General features: G+C 41.0%; 1 protein-coding gene across 4 annotated transcripts in view; it reads left to right on the top strand.

The window, feature by feature from the left end:
• TMEM150C (transmembrane protein 150C) overlaps positions 1-21,589 on the top strand; it is a 76,120-nt gene that overhangs the window by 5,605 nt on the left and 48,926 nt on the right. For 2 of the 4 annotated variants that reach the window (XM_060299561.2, XM_060299562.2), the window contains exon 2: positions 4,602-4,725. The exons of the other annotated variants lie outside the window; for them this stretch is intronic. The gene's annotated coding sequence lies outside the window, so the exon portion shown is untranslated. The remainder of the gene's footprint in view (positions 1-4,601; positions 4,726-21,589) is intronic. 4 annotated transcript variants of the gene reach the window in all.

Below are 21,589 nucleotides of genomic sequence, written 5' to 3'. Positions count from 1 at the left end.
TTTAAGGAACCTCCATACTGTTCTCCATAGTGGCTGTATCAATTTGCATTCCCACCAACAGTGCAAGAGGGTTCCCTTTTCTCCATACCCTCTCCAGCATTTATTGTTTGTAGATTTTTTGATGATGGCCATTCTGACTGGTGTGAGGTGATACCTCACTGTAGTTTTGATTTGCATTTCTCTAATGATTAATGATGTTGAGCATTCTTTCATATGTTTGTTGGCTATCTGTATATCTTCTTTGGAGAAATGTCTATTTAGGTCTTCTGCCCATTTTTGGATTGGGTTGTTTGTTTTTTTGATATTGAGCTGCATGGGCTGCTTGTAAGAGGGACACATTTTTAATTAGACTTTTTCTCAAGACACTGTCTCTCATATTTCTTGGGTGAGTGACCCTCCTTCACCTATGTATCCCAGCCTAGGTACCTGGGATACCTCTCCCCAGGCCAGAGCTTGCGGTCCTGGGCGTTCACCTTCTCCAGGAAGGAGTCTCCCTAAATCAGTTATTTGGAAATTTGTCAAAGGTGTTTGTGCATACTAAAATATAAATTAAATTAACCCCCAAATTGTCTCTGCCCTTAAGGTGTTAACACTATCGGATAACATTTCCCAAATTAGTGTCCATTCCACGAGGGGATGGAGATGCTTGAGTAAATTTAGGAACTATTCCGTTTAACCACCCACCCCCCGCCCCGCCTTCTTTTTGAGATTTACGATGCACTATAGCATAGTAAAGTCTCTAAGATGAGATACGTATACTTATTTCGCTTTTTTATTGTTGATGTTTTTCAAAAAATTTTTCATACAACACTTATCATAATATTTTTCAAAGCATGTGTCCTGAGTTATGAAATCAATTTAACAGGTTAGCATCAGCATTTTTTTTAATGAGATGGGATATATAATAGAATAGGAGTTATCACTGTGAATCCCTCTTAGTGAGGGTTACTAGTGTTTGATGAAACGGTTTGGTTCCCCCATGCATGCAAGTGCAAGGCCACGAGGCAGTGGCGAGTGGTGGTCAAGAGCACGACAGAAACAGGACCCCTGGGTTCCAATTCTAACTCTCCATGTACAGTAAGCACTATATAAACTTGGTCATTATTCGTTTTTTATTATATAAATGTGTGTGTATACTGGATCATGATGTAAAATACTACCTCTGCAACTAGGCTTGAGAATCACTTTGGGAAACACCGATCTAAGACAGGACTCCATGCTAAATGCTGAACCTGGGCAGTCTGCTGACCGAGCCCACAAGTTCAACAATTTCAGCTCCCATATTGCAATGCAACAGTGATACATAGATGGACATCGGCAGACCCGTGAGACTCAAACATTGTACAGCATTGCAGAAGTGTGGAAGTGAGCTGATGACAGTTGTTTTCTGTGTAAGATGAGGCCTGATGAGTGAGAGAGGAGTCATTGCACATTTAGGCTGGAAGAGACCTCACTGCTGCCAGCCTGTGGCCTCTGAAGGCTAATGCCCTTGGACAGGCAGCCTGGGGCCCAAAGAAACCCAAATGTCCCAGAGGCTAAGAGCTCAGTCTTCCTTCCCTCCTGACCAATTCCTAACTTTTGCATACTGGTTTGTAGCAAATAGTCACAAAAGTCTAAATAGATATGTTTGTCCCATAAATCCCCCACTTTTTACTTCATTCTAAATTATTTGTTTTTCAAAATCACTTTCTGCCTGTTAGTGCTTCATGATTTATTTTCAATATGATAAGTGGAAAACAATGTTGCTTCAAGAATTTCATATAAAAGGAGATGTCTTAAAATTGAGGCTGGGAGTCTCCCTGCCCCGACCCAGTGCAATCTGGAAAGTAAAACTGATTTCATTTTGGAAGTAGAGTTCAGTTTTTCTTAAAGGTCAAACTAAATGTGAGCAACCACTTGTCCATAGACTTTGTCAGTTAGAATAAAAAAGGCAACAGCTTGTCATCATGGTTACTTTCCTTCTTTAACAAGTACAGAGGCTGTGTCTAACATACTAAAAATTCATAAGATATGCAGATTTTGCTCAAGGCTTCAGAACCATCCATATCCGAGGACCATGATACAGACTCTCTGTGAAATGCAAAGGAGTGAGATGAAGTGTCTTTGACAAAACATTGAAAGTCATGTAATACTTTTAGGCTAATGTAGACAAAGCTTAAGAAGTAAAAAAAAAAAGAGGAAGTAATTGTGGTTAACTATGGCAGTAGTGGAAATTAGCCTGTAGTTTAAATGGTGTTATGTAACAATGAAGTAATTATAATGAATTATAATGGTTTTCAACTGAATGTAAACATAAATGTCTCCAAAAATAGCATAGCCTTATTATTCATCAAATATTTCATTTATTAACAAAGTAGATATCTTCCTGGGTTTTTTTACACTTATGATGACTTAGCTGCCAAAGAAATATTTTAAATGGTAATAATTGGAAGTTTTAAAGCATAAATTAGAACTGTACATAGCTAAAATAGGTGGTGTATTTTTTTAACTGGGCTGGTTAATAAAATAGTCTTCAAATTATTTTTTATTCTATTGATTCATGAGTGAAAAGGTGTTAATTAAGAGATATTGATACCATTGTAAAGCAATCCAAATAGAAATATAATTTTTTACTTAACTTGGAGTGTTTGTGAATTAGAATTCTGTAATGTAATTGTCCTGGAGTTTCAATGGGAGTATATCTCCTGGAATTTCTAAGTTCTACTTTTCACTAAAACTTAAAGTGTATTTACATAGAAACACTAGTAACTAAAATATATCTACATGCAGTAGCAGGAATATTAATTTACAGGTGACAGTTTTTCTTCCTTGTGGTATTATGTTCCCATGTAGCCTAGACTTCAAAAGTATGTCCTTTTGAAAAATTTGCCAGTCTTGTCAATGACAGCACAGTGTTTACAAGAACCATATTTATCTCCCTGTAATTTTAGCAGCTAATAGAATTGTTCTTGAGAAAGCTGTCTTTTCTATGACAGTTTGATTGGTGTTTTTCCATTTTAATCTGAGCTTATATGTGACATAAAAATTGATTATATGAAAAAGAGTGGGTTGCCATTTGTATACCAAAATTTTGATTGTATAAATAAGAAAAATCTTAAGTAAACAGCCTAACGTACCACCTAAAGGAATTAGAAAAAGAAGAATAAACAAAATTTTGATTATATATGTATGCATGTAAAAATAAAGACAAAAATTTTCCAGTAACTGATTTGGGGGACGGATACCATTGTGGTCAAATAGTGGCACATTGTGTTTTTTTTAAGATCAGGCCACTGACCCAAGTGAGTGTTCACTTGCAGAGCCATAAATTTGGCAGTTCAGAAATGGTATTCTTTATTAGCTATTGGTCAATATTTGTGAAATCCCTAGAATGGTCCCTGGCCCAGAGTAACATTTTTTTCACTGTTACTTCCCCCTTATTCATAACATAGGTTTTAACTCATGTCATCACACGGATAATTAAAGAGGATTGTTTTGGATAACTGCTCCCCTACTGAGCATCTATGAGCTAGAAAAAGCCTTTGGAAGTCACATTGTTTCTTAGAGTCTTGGCATGACCACAGTGATCACAGAGAGATGATGTGTAGACTCCATTCTACTTTAGTCCATGAATATTTTACATTAGTTCTTGACATACTGTTTATCCAGGCTGACTTAACAGGACTCTGACATAGAACCTAGGTTCGCTTCAGTTTCATATAACTCCTGGTTTGCTTGCTTGTTGCCTGTTTACCTTGTTTTTCCAATTAAATCATTGGTGTTTTTGTGTGTAGAAATTACTATGCCTTTTTTTTTTTTTTTTTTTTTGGGTATCCCACTGGGCTATCTGAGAACAGGAGTTAGCAAACTATTTTGAAAATAAAGTTTTATTGGAACACAGCCATGCCCATTGGTTATGTATTACCTGTGACTGTTTCTCCACTCCCACCACAGAGCTGAGTAGCAATTAAAACAGAATCCATGTGGCCCATAAAGCTGAAAATCTCTACTCTTTGGCCCTTTATAGAAAAAGCTTGTCAACCCCTGTTCATTTGATACTCTTCCTATGGAATTCTTGAAGAAAATGTGAAAAAAAATGGTCTATTACAAATTATCTGTGGCTAATTGCTTTCTGTAGGGACAAATTTCATACCTGAATGACTAAATGAATGACAGCTCTCTTCCCTCTTCCTATTTCACTGTCCATTGGCTATGAAAGAAGGTGGTATCAGCCTAGGCTTAGGTGTCATGTAGACCTGGATCACTAGCTGTGTAACCTTAAATAAGTTACTTAATCCTCTTTAAGTCATTGTTTCCTCGTGTACAAAATGGGGATAAGTAAGGCACCTACTGTTGGGAGACAGTTCTCCATGCGCCCCATGCATTTCAACAGGTTTTTCAAAGAGAGGCACTGACTGCCCTTTCAATCTAAACTGTCTTTTTAAGGGTGTTTGTGTAGTAAATGGTCTTGGATGATAGACATAGTGTTGCCCTCAGAAGCCGAGAGCAGGCATGCTTATATCCAATATAATAGATTTAAGTTCTTGCAGCTGAGTTCCTCTCCATTAATGCTACTCACTGCATGTGCAGGAGTTACATGGCCCTCTTTTGATGCCCTACAGGAACTGGAGTTGGGGAACTAGTGCAAGGAAATGCTGATACTCTGGCTACTGCTGTTGCTGTGATAAAGTCCTTTGTCTCTGACCCAGAAGTCTTGCGTCTTCTGCCAGCAGCCAGGAAACTGTGGTAGGCTAACTTGTGCAAATAAAATCTCAGCCCTTTCATAGTTCTTGGATAACTATTTTATGGAGTTACTATGAGAATTGAATAAGGCAATGAATGTAAAACATTTAACACAATGCCTGGCATATAGTAAGTGCCCAATAAATGTTAGCTATTAATTATTATCTAGCTGGCTATTAACTCTACAGTGTGAAATTGAGTCTCAGTTTTGTGTGGGCAACTTCTATCTTAAGGTAGTGGTTTTTCAAGCTATAGGCCACCAGAGCTATGAGAACTGTTAAGTAGGTTTATTTTTCTTTAATGAAACAGAAAATAGAATATAATAGAATTATAAAATATCCAAGTGCAAAACATGTAGTAAGGATAAATATTGATGTGTAAAAAAATTTCTGTTATATACCTGTATATCTGTATACAAGGTTGTGATAGAAAATATATTTTTTACTGTCACACACAGGCAAAAAAGTCGGGAAGCCACTGCTGCCCTAATACATAGATGGGACTGTTCAGAAAAACTTTTGTTCGTGATAGCATAGAATTCCTTTCTTTGTTCTTTTTCCCGAAAAGGGGTGAAGAGTCACCATCAGTCATCTGAGAAAAAAATGACCAGAGATGCAGTGTGTTCACCCTCTGCATACCATGTGGCTCATTTTGCCCATGATGAGAAGAAAATGAATATAAGCACCCAGATTATTTTCAGAAGAAAAGAATATTTTTGTATTAGCAGTGTCCAACAGAACTTGCTATGGTGATGGAAAGGTTCTATCTCTGAACTGTTCAGTACAGCAGCCACTAGCTACTGAGCACTTGAATGTGCAGCTGGGGAACTGGACTTTTAATTAAAACAATTTCAAATTTGGATTAGTTTAAGTTTAAATAGCCATGTGTGGTTGTTGGACAGCGTGGCTTTTGCTTGAACACCCAGCTATGGTTTTCTCACAGCTAACTGCATGATTTGGCTTTTATTAAGTCCTAAGGGATAGCACCCTCCCCTTGGATTGTTCAAACAACCACTGACCTTTGCCCATGGAGGGCTTGGGCAGACATTGGGGTGAAGAAGTGCTTAATGAGCTACTGACTTGGCCACAAGTCAGGGGAAAATGGCAAAGAGCCAGACGGCAGAGGTTCTCAACCCTAGCTGTGCAATAGAATCATCTGAAAATCTGTAAAAATCCAGGCTGCACCCCAGATCAGTTAAATCAGACATTTTCACAAAGCTTACCGGGTGTTCTATCATACTCTGTCAGCTGGGCAGCATCACAGGTGGGCAAGGCAACCCATGCACTTTGATGATGCACTACCAGAGTATCACAGGCATGCCCAGGATCAGATGGACAGGGGAATGGGCACATGAAAGACAGTGGACCCCTCTTATTTAAACAAAAAGACTCCAATTTACTCCAGTCGTCTAGGTGGCATCCTAGATGATCTGACCATGAATCTGGCCTCAAAATCATTAGATACCTTCTCAGTGAGTTCTCCGGCACTAAACCACAGCTACTCACTCTCAACCCTCCACCCAGATCCTCGTCCAGCTGGTACCTTTTCACCTCAGAAATTTTAACCTCAGTGTCTTATTCTCTGAACATAGCTATGTATCCTTCCAACTCTTTCATACCCTACTTCTCTACCACTTTATCTTCATTAAGATGTCATCTCTTGACTTCTTCAATTTCCCAAAGTCTTCTTTATACATGCAAATCTATTCATACCCATCTTCATTTCCTTTCCTCAGAGGATGTGGTATCCATTTTTCCCCGTGTTTAAGGTTAGCCCATTACTTGAGCCCCGAATGCCATCTCCTCACGCCTTCTTTGGAACCTTTGCTCTATTAATATTCCTCTCTCTTCTGTGGTCTTGAATCTCTCTCTGCTCTTTACTGGCTCCCTCCCATCAGCCAAGTGTCACTGGCTGCTTCCTATCAGCCAAGTGTTTGCAGGTTTCTTCCATCCTAAAAAGTAATTATCCTGGGTTAAATAAATTAAGGTAGATCTCTGCAATAGACTATTATGCAGTTATCTGAAATATTGATGGCAGAGTATGTATCTTGCATGGAAAGGTGATCACAAAAATAAGTGGAAAAAGTATTACAATAGCTTTATCAAGTGAATTTCTTTTTTATATTTTATTTTCTTTTTTATATTTTATTTACTTATATATTTTATTTTAAGTGTGGTAAAAAAAAACACATAACATAAAATTTACCATCTTAGCTATTTTTAACTATACAGTTCAGAGGTGTTAAGTATAGTTACATTGTTGTACAGCTAATCTCCAAAATCTTATCATCTTACAAAACGGAAACTCTGTACCCATTAAACAATAGCTCCCTGTTTCCCCCTTCTCCCCCAGCCCTTCGCCACTGCCACTGACTTACGTCTCTATGAATTTGGCTACTCTAGGTACATCATATAAGTGGACTCATACAGTATTTGTCTTTTTATGATTGGCTTATTTCACTTAGCACAATGTCCTGATGGTTTATCCATGTTGTAGCATGTCAGAATTTTCTCTTTAAGGCTAAATAATATTCCATTGTGGGTATATATCACATTTTAAATGATTTCATTTTTGAAGAAAAATATATTTGTTAGTATAGGTACGTATGTATAATATATAAACACACATACATATATATAAAAGATTGTACATGAGAATGTTAACAGTGGTTATCTCTAAGCTGTGGGATTTTGAACACTTTTCATCTTCTTTTTCCTGATGTGTACCTTCTACAGTATTTGCAATGAGCACACTTCCCTGGCGTAAATGCCAAACGAGGAACCAGACATTCAGCGGCGCTGCATCAGCTACAGTGTAGTCATCCCTGTGCCAGGCACCTGCCCTCCTCCTCAGCTCATCCTTCACCACTCACTGCCTTACCCATTGTGCTCTGAGCACCACAAAACTCTGGTTCCTGCACGCACAGGGCTTGGATGCCTTGGTTGCTTGCCCCGTGCACGCCACCACAGCCGCGTGGGAAGACTCCACGCCCCTGAAGACTCAGCCCAGGGTCATTTCCTCCTTGCTTGCCCTCCCCCTGCCCTCCGTGCTGGGTTAGCTTCCTCCCTTCAAAGCTTCCTAATCCCTGTACCAATCTGGTGCTGCACTTGTTTCCTGATTGTCAGTGAGTGGCCTGGGGGCAGGGGACTGTGTAGTCATCCTTGTATTTGCAGCCCGTAGCGCTGGGCAGCTTGGGGAGCCACTGGTTGTTCAGAGGGGCTGGCTTACTGGATGCTCAGAAATGAGGCTGGAAGGGGAAGTGGAAGACCTCCCCCAAGGCCCTTCATTCCACTACACCCTGCTGCCCCTTGCATGAGCAGTGTGAAGATGTGAAAATACTTTACATTTTACTAAAAATAAATTAGATATTAAAATTATCTAAAGCACTGCGTTTCTATCTTAATGATACTGGTGAACTCTGGCCCCTGTCCTTGGTCACATGGGCCATGCCTGGTCTCCTGTTGTGTTGGGCTCATAACACACATTTGGTAAATACCTGTTAACCTCCTTAATGACCCTAGTAGCTCCCTGTAATCAAACCTCTCTTCCGTAAATTTAGCTACTTTGGCAGGCTGGGATAGGGGTTATTTAGGGCCATGGGAGGCCTTTACTGTCACCCTCCAAGTCATGTGATAGTGACTAGCTACCTACACTACATGTATGGTTGATCCCAATCAGGACCCTTTTGAGAAATAAAAAAGAAGCAAAAAGATCTACTGCTGGCATGGCTTGAGTGCTGTGTTTAAGCATCCTCTGGGTAAAAGCAACTAATGAATCCTTGCTGCACTTGATGTTGCCAGTTAAGCCTGGGCCAAGAGGGGCTTAAAGGCGTATGGGGAGTAATAGTAGTCCACTCTGAAAGCTGGAATGCGCCAAGTGTGGTGAAACAAGTTTTGCAGGCCAGTACAGTTAGGTAGTTTGGGACAATTCTCTTACATTTAAAAAAAGGATTCTAGGCCTCCTTTAGGGAGCATTAAAAAGAGCAGAAGGAAAAATGAAAAATAGTTTTAATGACTGTGGAACTGAATCATTTGGGGTCATCTTCAGCATCTCAGACCACAAGGATGTATCTTGGTTTTCCTTGAGAACAGTGGCCCAATGTAAGTGATTTACCCAAAGTATCTGAAATATTTTTAGCAAAAATTATTGATGACAGGACATTTAATGTTTGAAATGATAGGTTTTTCAGCTGTTGAAATGATATGTAGTTTATTGGCATAGGTGGTCTGTGCTGTTTGCATCAGAATCACAATAGCTTAGTTTAATGTTTCCCACTTAACGAGATCAGACTCTTTTTGTAGAAGTTTGGTTAGACTAGATAGTCCTTGTTATGATATTGTTGGTTTTTTTTCTTTCTTTTTTTTTAATTTCATTTATTTATTTGGTTGCCCTGGGTCTTAGTTGCAGCAGGCGGGCTCCTTAGTTGCAGCTTGCAGACTCCTTAGTTGTGGCATGCGAACTCTTAGTGGCAGCGTGCAGGTCCCTGTTTTGTTTTCTTTTGTTTTTCCCAGTAGGCCAGAAAAGGAAGCAGCAACGTTACTCAGAATAAGAATTAGACTTGGAGATGTAAATGTCAGCATTTAAGCCCTGGCCTGACCACCCTCTAGCTGGCTGTGTGCTTGAATAAGTTATTTAATTTATGGAAGCCTAGAGTTTCTGTTGTTCATCAGTAAAATGTGGGTTTGTCTGTCTTGCTCACTAGACTGTAAGCTTCTTCAGAGTAGGGGTGGTGTGGCTCATCCATCATTGGAAACTCGATACATGGGATGAGGCCTGGCAGGTAAGAACTCTATAAATATTTGTCAGGTAAAGGAGATTCATCTTACTTACTTTATAGGTTGTTTGAAAGAGCAGGTAAGATGAGCAGCAGTAGAGTATAGTGCTCAGAGCTCAGCCCCTGGGTCCCAATCCTGGCTCCAGCAAGTGACGGTGGGTGAGTAACTATTCTCTGGGCATCTGTGAAAGTGGATGGTGGTACCTACCTCCTAGGGTTGTATTAGATGTGCCTGTGCACAGTAATTGCTATATACATACCAGCTATTGATGTAACATGTGAATGGGTTTTAAAAAGTGCTATTCACATAAAGGTAGTACTTTTCAATGATGTCTTACCAAGTGTTGGACACACTGAAATACTTCCAGTACTGGGTCTTTTCTTATCTTAACTAGAGGTAATTCAGTTCCGTTTCACATTTTCTAAAGCCCTCTTACAGTGTCTTTCACCTGGACCCTTTTAGTGACACCCATGATCACCTGAATGCAAAGTATAAGTTCAGAGAAGGCCTGACCTTGGCTGCCCTGGCCTGGCACTGCTGCCTGCTCTCTTTTTACACTGTTTGCTATGTAGAAATAACTCTGGTCAATTCCCAGGCAGTAAAGATTGTTAAGATTATGCTAAATAATTCTGATTTCATATGTGCAGACACTGTAGTAGTTTCCACTCTGGTTTCCCTGCCTCCTGCCTCCTGGCCACTAGAGCCTCATGTGCGCAGTGTGCTGTCTGCCTCATCTTGCCGTTATTTCACTCTCGTAAGGTCTCCCCAGCCCAGGAACCCTCTTGAGATAGTATCTTATTATAGGACCAAATCCAAGCTACCGGTGTTGCCTTTCAAGGCTATGCATAATCTGAGCCTTTTTTTAAAAAAAATTATTTATTTATTTATTTTTGGCTGTGTTGGGTCTTGGTTGCTGTGCACGGGCTTTCTCTAGTTGAGGCGAGCAGGGGCTATTCTTCGCTGTGGTATGCGGGCTTATTGCTGTGGCTTCTCTTGTTGCAGAGCACGGGCTCTAGGCACATGGGCTCAGTAGTTGTGGCTCGCGGGCTCTAGAGCGCAGGCTCAGTAGTTGTGGCGCACAGGCTTAGTTGCTCCGTGGCATGTGGGATCTTCCCGGCTCAGGGCTCAAACCCATGTCCCCTGCATTGGCAGGCGGATTCTTAACCACTGCACCACCAGGGAGGTCCCCTCTGAGCCCATTTTATCTGTCCATGTTTTACTTCCAATTCCTCTCTAATGTAGACTTTTACTGCCCACTCACTGGGATGTAGTCTTGTCTTTCTTTCATTTTCATGATTCCCAACACTGAAATGACCTCCCTGCCCATTCTATTTATTTACATTTGCCCATGGATTTAAGACCCCCCTTTTTCATAAACCCTGTCTTTCCTGAATATCAATTGGCTTCTCCTGTATTTTCACATTTGGTTATATTTAATATAGAGCTTTCTTAGGTACCATTTTGAAAATTAGTATCTTCTCATTAATGACTCAGATGTTAACTTGATAATATTAAAATTATTATAAGCTTACCAGTTACACATTCAAGAAAATTGTACTAGTTTCTTACTGGTGTAAGTTTTAAAAAATTTAACTTTTCCTCTTGGCAGCTGTAATTACACCACACTGCCTATAAATAAAGCCCTGGAGTCCAGACCATATGCAGTAAAACAAAATAATATAGTTGAGCAAGGAAGGGCTACTATTGCTAGTATGGGACTCATAAGTCTCTATTTCTTGACTTTTATAATACATGAGACTTCGGCTGTTGTGTATATCAACATTTCTTCACTATTAAACCATGGATAGACAATAGAATGAAGAGCCAGAACCCTGATATCATTTAAGGACATAGTAAGAATTCAGTAACTGTTGTGGACAGATTAGTTTGTGGTTTATTTTTGGCTCCTCAGCGATTTAGTCTGATTTGTACATGTCAATTCACTTTTCTGTACTAATTTAGTAGATCCTCTAAATATTAGAATTTATTAAACTTAAGATATAATGGACTTCCCTGGTGGCGCAGTGGTTAAGAATCCGCGTGCCAATGCAGGGGACACGGGTTCGAGCCCTGGTCCGGGATGATCCCACATGCCTCAGAGCAACTAAGCTCCTGAGCCACAACTACTGAGCCTGCGCTCTAGAGCCCACGAGCCACAACTACTGAAGCCCGCACGCCTAGAGACTGTGCTCCGCAGCAAGAGAAGCAGCCACAATGAGAAGCCTGCACACTGCAACGAAGAGTAGCCCCCGCTCGCCACAACTAGAGAAAGCCTGCATGCAGCAACGAAGACCCAACACAGCCAAAAATAAATAAATAAAATAAAATAAATTAAAAAAAAAAAGGTGGTTAGAATTTGGGGCCTAATATGTTGTTGTATGTCAATTATACCTCAAATAATAAAAAGAATTTGGGATATATACATGACTTCCTAGGGGAAGGGGAGAAGGGGAACTTAGGGAAAAGCAAATTATTTTTCCTAAGGAAAAATCCTTAGGGAATGGGCCCTTCCTTGGGAGAACAGACGTGTGACAATATCTGACTTTTCTTCTGTGCAAAGAGATTAGAGTTGCTCCTGAAGGGATTTAGAACAACTGAGTTCCTTTGGGGAAGCTCTTCTTTTAGGCAGATGAGGGATTTCAGGAACTACAACACCTTTACTTCAAAATAGTTCCATATCAAAGGGGCATGTTTTGGGGTAGCATATCCTGATCCCCTCAAATCTCACACAGTGCCTTTTCAGTGTCTATTTAAGTGATAATTTTTTTCCTTCTTTTTTTTTTAAATGTATGTTAATAAAATTCCCAACCCATCCTCACGCTTCTGAAATAATTCATATACCTAGTTGTAGCTTATTCTTTTCGTACACTCTGAATTTTATTCCTTACAAAAGCAATCTCTCCACCTGTGAGAATTTTAGTTCTAAAAAGTAGCTTGCCTGGCAAAACTACAGTTGTCAAAACCAAGGTTTTAAAGGAGACTGAGGTAAGGAACCAACTTCAGTTTTGAATATGGAACTGAATTCAGTAAAGGGAAAGTTCTACGTGGTAACCTCTTCCAACACAAACCAAATTTGTTGATACTAAAACCTGTGTTGATAGGTAACTTTTTTCCTGATTCACATTCTTTAGTTGATCAGAAAACATTTCTGTGGTTTTCTAATTCATTGAGAGACTGAATATGCTTTGGACTTGAAGTCTCCCTTTTTGTCTTTACAAATTTGGCTAAATTCTCCTTAAACTATGGTCATTTGAGGGGATTATTAGAGTACTTACTGGAATGTTCGGGGAGGTTCCCTAATGGTCAATCCATCAGGGAGTCAAAGAGATCTTTCTGATCCACTCAGGAGACGCACCCACAAGATCCAGGGACAGAAATGATTGCTGTCCTTTTTTTTTTTTTTTTTTTTTTTTTTGTATAAGGGCATAAACTGTGGATATGTGAAAAAAAATCAAGAATTTTTTTATATATATATATATATATATTTTTTTTTTTTTTTTTTTTTTGCGGTATGAGGGCCTCTCACTGTTGTGGCCTCTCCCGTTGCGGAGCACAGGCTCCGGACGCGCAGGCTCAGCGGCCATGGCTCACGGTCCCAGCCGCTCCGCGGCATGTGGGATCCTCCCGGACCGGGGCATGAACCCGTGTTCCCTGCATCGTAAGGCGGACTCTCAACCACCGCGCCACCAGGGAAACCCAAGAATTTATAATTTTTGATAAAGAATTATAAAATTTCACCAAATCAAAACTGAGAGTTGATGTCTTTTGTTTTTAATCACAAATGAAATTGTTCTATAGGGTTTTTTTTTGGAGATAATGCTTTTCAGTTTTTGGTATCAGAAATATCCTATTTTCAAAAAACTTTGGGTAGTTTCCCATCTATTTCATGTTCTAATATATTTAGCTTTAAAATTAGCTTTTCCTTAAAATTTTGAAACTGTTAAAAAAATAATATTCAGAAAAAGGAAAATTCATGACTCTCACACAGATATGAAAATGAACATGCATTACAGACTTTATTGTACTCAGTAGTCAGTGAGGGAACCAGGCACATGTTATAACTAGTTCAAAGAGAATTTTTTTAAATGGACACACTTACAGATCCACAATACTGAATTATAGATAAGCAATATTGAAATGAATTAATAAATGTGTAAATGAAAACAAAAGCTTTCACAGGGAAGAGGAGAATCAGTTGAACTTCTACCAGACAGAACAGAATTTGCATGTCAATTGATAAGAATTATTTTGCACTGCTCTCAGTTACTTATAATTTACAATTGTAAAATAGCTTTCATAGAATCAGATAACCTGGAAAGTTGTCCTCTAGATGATACGGTTTTCCACTACACACAACTTTTTTCCTACAAAAAATGACACATTAGTAAAGCTAAAGAAATAATACATTTATTCAACAAAAGTTTGAATTTCTATCCAGTGTCAATTTCTTTCTGAATTTGATCCGTTTGGATTGCCTACGTTTAGATTCAGTTTTGGAAATTCGAATATTTCCAGAATATAGTCTATTTCATTGTGATTTTCAAATGTATTAGCATTCAATTGCTTATAATATTCTCTTATGATTAAAAAAATCTGTATTTTCTAGAACTTTCTTTTAAATTATTTTTGAATTCCTATGATTCAAATATCAAAAATTATTGTTATATGGTGAAGTATATCTTTCCTATCTTTTCCCCATCTGCCTAATTCCCACTCCTCCCAACAAGTAACTACTATTTGTTTTACAGGTGTGTGTGTATATAAACCCGTACACATATGTGCATATATATACATATATATGTATATATATATGTAGTAGACTGAAAAAAAAAACCCCACACAACATGAGAGCTGTGAGTTCAGTTTTACTGGGGGCTGGCTGAGGACTGTGCCTGGGAGACAGCCCCTTTGATAGCTCCAAGCCACTGCTCTGAAGAGGTGCAGGTGGGGGGAGATCAGTATGCACGCGATTTTGGTGAAGGGGGCACGTGCGTCAAGCACACGTTTTGGCAGAGGCTTGCTGCTGGTCACAAGGAGCAGATGTCTCCGTTAATGATTTTAGTGCTTTTCTACGTGTGAGAAGGTGAAAGAATTTGTGTTCATAAAATTTCCTCCTGAAAATATCTAACTATCAGAAGGCCCGTTCTGCCACTTTTTGCCAGAACACAGAGTGCCTCATTCCTCATCTCCACCCTGAATTCCTTTCAGGGTGTGTTGGAGGTCAGAGCCTGCAGTGGTTAATGACCTAATCCTTGTAGAGCCAGATGGGAAGCATCGCTTTTTAGCTGGCAGCACCAATGAATGTAAATACACATTGTAGGGCTTCCCTGGTGGTGCAGTGGTTGAGAGTCCGCCTGCCAATGCAGGGGACATGGGTTCGTGCCCCGGTCCGGGAAGATCCCACATGCCGCGGAGCGGCTGGGCCCGTGAGCCATGGCCACTGAGCGTGTGCGTCCGGAGCCTGTGCTCCGCAATGGGAGAGGCCACAACAGTGAGAGGCCCGTGTACCGCAAAAAAAAAACCCCAAAAAGCAAACAAATAAATACACGTTGTAGATATTTTCTGGAGCCTGTGTTCCGCAATGGGAGAGGCCACAACAGTGAGAGGCCCGCGTACCGCAAAAAAAAACCCCAAAAAACAAACAAATAAATACACGTTGTAGATATTTTCTAACAGTATTTTTGCATATTTTTATTTTTAAGATATTTGATTTATGAAATTTTCTGTGGTGGAGGTAGCTGGTTTAAGAACCAGCTCTTGGATTTTTCTTTATGTTAATTTGCTCTTTTTTATAATTCCTTGATTGTTGCTCTTAACTTTATTATATTCTCCCTCTTAGTTTCCTTACATTTGTCCTTTTTTCCCCTAAATTCATGAAGAGAATTCTTCTTTTATTCTTCCTTCCTTTTTTTATTATAATGAAAATATTTAAGGTCACCCATTTATTCCTGAGTATAACCTGGGCTGCATCTTCCTATGTACAATATTTGACAAATTCAGAAAGATTTTGCTGGTATGCATTATCACCAGCACTAATTCTTGTCATTTTTATTAAAATTTTGCTGACTTCATAAGCAAACATGTTATCTCATTGTCTTACTCATACTCTTTCATAGGTTCTCCACTGGCTTCTTATTCTCAGCCTATATAAACCATTGTGCTCAGTCTTGCCATAGTTCCCATCCCCAAAGATCTTTGATCCTGGCTCTTCTTTGAACTGTTGCTCCATCTGTCTGTTTATAGCCAAAGCCCTTGAAAGAGTACCCACTGCCTCACCGCTTTCTCAACCCAGTTGTACTCTAGCTTCTGAGCCATACTTTATGAATACCATTCATGCCAGTGTCACCAATGGTTTCTGAGTTGTCAGATCCAATGATTCCATGTTGTTTCTGGTCTTTGCTGAGCTCTCAAAATATTTGGTGTTGTTGACCATCTCTTTTCTAACAATATATTCTCTCCTCCTTTTGCTCAACCTCCATGACCACTTTTTCAGCCTCCCTTCATTGCCCTCTAAACATGAGTGTTCTGCACCCTTTCTTCTGTAAAATAAATTTCATATTTTATGGCAAGAGAAGAAAAATTTTTTTTTAATAAATTTATTTATTTATTTTTGGCTGCATTGGGTCTTTATTGCTGCACGCGGGCTTTCTCTAGTTGCAGCCAGTGGGGGCTGCTCTTCGTTGCGGTGCACAGGCTTCTCATTGGGTGGCTTCTCTTGTTGCAGAGCATGGGCTTTAGGTGCGTGGGCTTCAGTAGTTGTGGCTTGTGGGCTCTGGAACGCAGGCTCAGTAGTTGTTGCACATGGGCTTAGTTGCTCCGCAGCATGTGGGATCTTCCCGGACCAGGGCTCGAACCCGTGTCCCCTGCATTGGCAGGCGTATTCTTAACCACTGCACCTCCAGGGAAATCCCCCAAGACAAGAAAAATAAAAAATTTTCTCTGCCGTTTGGCCTCCTCTCTTCCCTCTACCATGCATTTTGTATCTGCATTATGCATGGACCAAACCTCCCACATCAGCAGAAATACCTGCTCAACCATAAACAGCAACATTCTCCCAGCACCAACAAGACAACTCCTTAAAAGATAACATTCCTCCTTGATCTTGTAAGGGACCACAATGACGGTTAGGTCTGGATTGTGTAAAATGTCAATAATATGTCATTAATGTACAGCCCTTGGTCTCAGAAAACTTATATAACTGTTTTGACTTCCAAGGGACAGAGCAGTTCTTGGAGCTTTCTGGGATGCTGTCCCCAGGTTATAATCCTCAAATAAAAATTTTCATTTCTTTCTTAGATTTCTTTCTTAATTTTCCGTCAACTCTTCTCACCCTACACAGTATGTCTGAGTTATTGCAATGGCTACCTTGGCTTGAATTTTGAATCTTGGCTTGAACCTCTATGCATCTGACTCCCAAACCTCTGTCTTTAACTTCACCCTCACTTCTGAGAGATGTACTTCTTTTCTGAATGTCCCAAAGGCATCTCAAATGCAGCTTGTCCAGACTATCAAATTTGTTTGCTTCCTTGGGCATCTTGATTCTCCTTTTGCTACTCCTATCTTAGTTTATAAAACCTTACTTGTCACTCAGTCTATGCCTTTGCTCCCTTGGGTTCTGCTGCAGCTGCCCTGCCTTGGATCCATCAGCTATCCGGCTTTTATGCTTTTATATATTGGCTGTTGATCACTGATGAAGAAAACTCTAGGCAGAGGTCTCCAACCTTTTTGGCACCAGGAACTGCTTTCATGGAAGACAGTTTTTTCATGTACAGGGGTGGAGGGTGGTTCAGGCAGTAATGTGAGCGATTGCGCAGGCGGAAATGCCCGCGAGCGACGGGGAGCAGCAGGTGAAGCTTCACTAGCTCACCCGCCGCTTACCTCCTGCTGTGCAGCAAGACAAATTCAGGATCTCCAGCCTAATTTAGGCCTTCAGGTGTGGAGCTGGATGGTTTTTATAAGTCTGCTCACTCTCCCAAAACCTCAAAGTGATTACCCTCTCCAGGCCCCTTATATCCCACTGCCTTTAATTTTTTTTAAGTCTTTATTGAATTTGTTACAGTATTGCTTCTGTTTTATGTGTTGGGTTTTTTTGTTTTTGTTTTTGGCCGCGAGGCCTGTGGGATCTTAGTTCCCCAACTAGGGATCGAACTGCACCCCCTGCACTGGAAGGCGAAGTCTTAACCACTGGACCACCAGGGAAGTCCTGCCCACTGCCTTCTCTTTCTGTCTCTCTCAACAGATGTACTTTGCTTTGGCTTTCTACTTTCCCAGGAAAAATAGTGGAAATTATCAGGCATGAACTAACGGAGATTTTCACCCTCCTGTCTTTTACCGCCTCCCTCCTGTGGCGGATAATCCTCACCGCACTGTTGAGCCAGTCCCGCCCTGCAGGATCTGGAGCGACTGTATACTGCGTCTCTACCTACTAACGTTTTCAACCTTCTGCTTTTATTCCCCATTGGCCATAAAATATGCTTGAATCTCTGTTTTTTGAAAAACAAGCTTCTCTCTTGACCTTTATCTCGATCTCCTTTACTTATGGTCGCATACCTTTGCTTTCCTAGCCAAGCTTCTCTGGAAGGTAGTCCACATCACTTTATCTACTTCTTCACTTTCCTTTCATTCTACATTGTTGCAATGCGACTTCTCCCGCCACAATTCTGCTGAAACTGCTCAGATAAAGACCATCACTGATCTACTAATTGGCAAATCCCTTGGCCTTTCTTCATCCGGCGACTTGACCTCCTTGCCTTTGAGAGAGGTGACCATTCCCTTCTTCTCAAAACCTTTCCCTGGCTTCCATAACAAAACTCACTCTTGTTCTTCTGTCTGGCTGATTATTCCCACTCACTCTCCTTTGTCCTCCCACTCATGGTGTGCCTGGGCCCTCTGTCCTTGGCCCTGCTGAGCTCTGCTCTGCTCTCTTCCCCTTCTCTCTCCACTCGCTCATCTCCTGCCCTTTGCGCACTCTCCTTAAGTGGTATCCCCCCTGCACTTCATGGCTCCCCCTATCACCAGGACGTTTAACTCCCAAATCAATATGTACAACCTGACTGCTTTCCTGAACTCCAGCCCTGGATCATCTCTTGCCGTCATGCCTCAAAGACACTGTAAAACTTGACTCATCCAGAATAGTGGGCCAAGAGGGCAAAGCAAGTATTATAGAAATAGTAAGAGAGAAGGGAGAACAAGAGGGAGGGTCATGGGAAGGGGAAATAAATTGTCAGTGAATTTTTATGTTTCTCCCACTGTGCTTCTGCTGTGTCAAGGATGCTCGCCACCCTATCCCCACTTTTCCACACTAGAGCCGTAGTTTTCAGAGTGTGGTCCCCAGGCCAGTAGTGGCAGCATCACTTGGAAACTTGTGAGAAATACAGATTCTCAGGCCCCTCCCCAGGCCTACTGAATCAGACACTCAGAGGTGAGGCCCAGAAATCTGTGTTTTAATGAGCTCTCCAGGTGATTCTTATGCCTGCACTAGTGAATTCCCTATTCATTCTTCATGGCCCAGCGTCAGTGTTACCTCATGTGCAGAGCCCTCCCCAATCCTCTCATACAAAATTAATGACTTCCTCCTCTGTTTTCCATTGTACTTTATCCATGCCAACTATATAGCACTTATTCTATTGTAGTTAGCTCTTTAAGAATCCTTCCTCCCCCACAGATTATAAGGTCTGGGGTTATTATTGATCTTTATATTTCTAGCACCAGACATGGTGCCTGGTATGAAGTAGACATGTTACATTATCACAAATTACTTTTATTTTTTCTGCTCCCATGACCCCTTGTCACTCCCTTCTTACCTGTTCTTTTTCTTCCTTTCCTGGAACCTGGCTTTTGGGTATGAATAAATCATCACAGTGAGATCTTACCATTTAAAGGCAATGTTTTCATTGGGTTCAAGCACTCAACCCTTTCATATCTATCAATCAGGGTTCAAAGAGAGAAGCAGAACCACAAGTAGAGATATTTAGGGGTGTGTGTGTGTGTGTGTGTATGTGATTGGATGATTGGTTACAGGGATTTGAACTTACACGATTATAAGCTAGTTAAAATGTCTGTGCTTCTAAGTTGGAGCTTGAGTCCACTTGGTCAGACATTTGGGAAGGGAAAGGTAGATGAAAAAGGGGTGTGTAGGGAGAGCAAAGGAAAACTGGGTCCCACAGCACCTAGTGGAGTTCATGAGCATGAACTAGTACCCAAGGACAGACTGGAACCAGTCCTGTCTCCAATCTTGGTGACATGGATGTCCCATCAGTGTAGCGAGTGCCTGTGTCACAGAGCTAAACACACTCCCCACCCAGCAGTTGGAGGCGCTGACGGAGAATCCGGGAAAGGGGAGCAGCTTCAGGCCCAGCGGCTGCCCCTCACTGAAGAGGGAGCCAGCAGATAAACAACTGCGTGTGGGAGCCACAGAAGCGCCTGCCCCAACCTTCTGAGTGTGAAAACAAATGCTTCTGTGCACCTAAAAGTACTCCAAAATAAACTTTTTTTAAAAAATGGCTGCTGCTTCACTTTCACCTCCAAATCTCATGTGAAAATATCCCTGTGTTGGGCTTCCCTGGTGGCGCAGTGGTTGAGAGTCCGCCTGCCGATGCAGGGGACACGGGTTCGTACCCTGGTCCGGGAGGATCCCACATGCTGCGGAGCGGCTGGGCCCGTGAGCCATGGCCGCTGAGCCTGCGCGTCCAGAACCTGTGCTCCGCAACGGGAGAGGCCACAACAGTGAGAGGCCCACGTACCGCCAAAAAAAAAAAAAAATTCCCTGTGCCCCATTCTCACCAGGAACATATCGGGAAGGAAATTCTGGAAAACTTAGTTCAGGCTAGCAAGTTGACACCTTACATAGCCACCACAATATCCATGAGTCTGATTCTGAAATACCTGAGATTTACTCTCTGAACTGAAAAATCTGAGATACGGGCAATATTTTGCAAGAAAACCCCACTATGGGCTGGGTGGTGGAGGAAAACTCTTCTTAGATTGGCTGGCAGTGGAATTGGTTCCAGAAAGATAGATAAGAATTACATGGGGGAAGACTAGGACATCCCAGGGGAGACAAATCATGATTCTCAACAAAAGACCCTCAGTCACCAGTGAAAGGCATAATTATGCTGAGGACATTATCTTTACTGAGGTAAGATAGATTTTAGAAAGATTATCAGTAAGAATTAAAAGCAAAGCCCTCTAAATTTAATTAATTAGAATATCCTTCATGCATTATAGTTTATTGAGGTCTTTTGTATTAGTGAGTGTAATAAAGGATAATAGAGTTTAGTAGAATGTAGTGGGCGAGAGCCTGGACTCCCCACTTACTAGCTCTGTGACCCAGAGCAATATATTATACAATACTTCTGCAAGCCTTTGTATTCTCGTTTGTAAATGAGCACTAATAATAGTCTCTACCTCATAAGTTATTGTGAGGACTTAATGAGAGAATCCATGTAAAGTACTTGGCAGAATACTAGGGACATAATATGTTAACTGCTGCCAATGTCTCATCATCGGTGCTGTTGATGTTGTTACTGATAATGCTATTATTTCTCTAGGAAATACTTCGCAGGCAGGTTGGTTCCAAAGGTTCAGTCATACCTTTACCACTCTAACTATGAAGCCCATTTAGCAGACAGGACCCAGCATTCTTATCAGAAGAAATTTGCTCTCCTTCTATTAATCTTTTCTTTGGATTCAAATATAGTTGCCCTTATCTCCTCAGCCTCAACTCCAAAATGTATCCCTCCACTTTCCTGTAAAAGTTCTCTTTCCTTTGCCTAAGTAATGGGCTTTGCAGCTTTTCTCCACTACCTGTGCTACCAGGCCTTGGGCAAGGATGGTTTGAGAGCCCAGGGTACAATGGCTGGAGCCCCAGCCTGCCTGCCTGTTCACGAGGGGTGTGGCTGTGTGCACACCACCCATGGTTGGTCACCTGACCCACCCTCAGGTGCTAACAGGAAAGAATGGGATGTGGTTAAAGCAATTTTATGGTCTCCCTGTAGCAGAGTACAGAGACTTGTTTTGTAGGGACAGGGAGAAACAGACTGAGTCCGCCCACAGCCGTGGGTATCAATTTATAACCATAATCAGAAGCTGTT

Source organism: Globicephala melas, chromosome 5, assembly GCF_963455315.2.
Source record: "Globicephala melas chromosome 5, mGloMel1.2, whole genome shotgun sequence".
Taxonomy (NCBI): Eukaryota; Metazoa; Chordata; class Mammalia; order Artiodactyla; family Delphinidae; genus Globicephala; species Globicephala melas.
This window is presented reverse-complemented; position numbering and strand designations above follow the sequence as displayed.